The 1910-nt window shown below is 55.2% G+C and overlaps 1 non-coding gene across 1 annotated transcript; it reads right to left on the reverse strand.

Moving 5' to 3' along the window:
* Positions 1 to 1093: 1093 nt before the first annotated feature.
* On the reverse strand, positions 1094 to 1176 carry TRNAL-UAA (transfer RNA leucine (anticodon UAA)). The gene has a single exon. It is a non-coding gene; the product is annotated as a tRNA-Leu (tRNA).
* Positions 1177 to 1910: the final 734 nt, after the last annotated feature.

The raw sequence follows: 1910 nt of genomic DNA on the forward strand, positions 1-1910 counted from the left end.
TAATAAAATATCCTCATATTTTATTTCACCTTGTATTGTAATATGAAATAGGTGACATATTTCACCTTCTATTTCATAGTACATTGAAAGCCTACCATGAGTTATTATCACTTTCTTGAGTGTTTACCCTTTAATTAGTCTGTATCATCACATGATTTATCTGGACTGAAAGTTTAGAATAATTTTTCAGGTCAAATTATTTGGAACCGGGTGGCTGGAAACAACTATATTTACCTGTGTTAGAATTTGACCAGCATGCTCTGACTACTATTGAAAAATGTGTTGGTCAGTGCTTGATTTATACTTCCCACACCTTCAAATATATTAAACAGAATGATACTACTCTGTCAAAAAAACCACAAAACCCAAACAACAGAAACAGGTCCCAGCAAATTAAACACCTCAAAACACGCAACAACTGCTCCATGTGTCCTACCAAATGAAACAAAAGCACGAGGTCAGTCTGAAAACCCTGTGTGTGTGTATATATATGTGTGTATATCTGTATATATACATGTGTACATATATATACATTTGTATGTCTATGTATATATATGTGTGTACGTTTAAACGTGTGTATGTATATATATGTACATGTACGTGTGTGTATATATACACACACACACACGTATAAATGTGGGTATATGTGCTTATGTGTCTATGAATTTATGCATGTGTGTATACACACATATATACGTACATTACACATACGTATACATGAAGACATTTATATACATATATGAGAGAGTGTGCGCGCGCGCGCGTGTGTGTGTGTGTGTGTGTATATATATATATAAAAAAAAATTATAAACACTCTTTTTTTAAAAGTGTATTTAAGCGGCTTTAGAGCTGAAGTAACGGTGCCCGCAGGAGCCTCCTCCCACGGCCCCGCAGCGCTTCCCCCGGTTCGCACTGCCCCTGCCGGCCGCCCAGCGCCGGGACACCCGCTAGGGCTGCCGGGTGCCGCCACCCGCCCCTCGGCCGCCTCCCGCCGCGTCCCGGCGGCACCCGGCTCCCTGCGGCCGCTCCTCTGCCGGGACACCGGCGCCCTGCCCCGCGTCGGGACGGGGGTCCCGATAAAAAAAACGGGAGTTACCAGGAGTGGGGTTCGAACCCACGCGGACATGCGTCCATTGGATCTTAAGTCCAACGCCTTAACCACTCGGCCATCCTGGTGCAGTTACCGGGACCGCTCGCAGCCGCTCCTACATTCATGGCCGCGCTCCCACCCGTCCCCGGGCCGCCCGCGACCCCCGGGGATGCCCGCTCACCCTCACCCTCCCGCCGCCGCCGCCGCCGCCGCCGCCGCGCCCTCCTGCCTCTATTCCCGGCGCGGCGGGCGCGGAGCGCACGGGCGGCGCGCGGGCGGCCTCTCCCGGCGGCGGGAGGCGGGCGGGCCGGGCCCGGCGGGGAGCGCTGCCACGGACCGGGACCGAGCCGGGCCGGTACAGTACCGGCCGGGCCGGGCCGAGCCGAGCCCGCCGCCTCGTCGCCTCGCCGCCTTGCCGCGCCGGGCCCGTAGCGGAAGGGGGAGGCGGAGGAGGTGCGCGGCGCTGGCACGGACCCGCCCCTGGGGGAGAGCGGGGCGGGCGGCGCTGGGCCGGGGGCGGCGGGGTGCCGGGGCTGCGGGGTGCCGGGGCTGCGGGCAGCGCGGGCTCACCCCCCTCAGGGCGGGCAGCGCCGTGGTGCCGGCGGCTCGTCGGGCCTGAGAAGCAGCGGAGAGGTTGTGCCGATAAGGAACCCCCCCACTTTATTATTTCCGTCCGAGTGTTTCCTGGAATGTATCTTCTCTCGCTCGTAGAAGGAGAATCGAAACTGACAAAGTCCAAAAGCTATCAATTACGCTTAGTTAGAAGGAAAAATATCGCAGGGGAAAGGGTTTTTTGCTGGTCGCCACTATATGCCGGGTC

This window comes from Hirundo rustica, chromosome 3, assembly GCF_015227805.2.
Source record: "Hirundo rustica isolate bHirRus1 chromosome 3, bHirRus1.pri.v3, whole genome shotgun sequence".
NCBI lineage: Eukaryota > Metazoa > Chordata > Aves > Passeriformes > Hirundinidae > Hirundo > Hirundo rustica.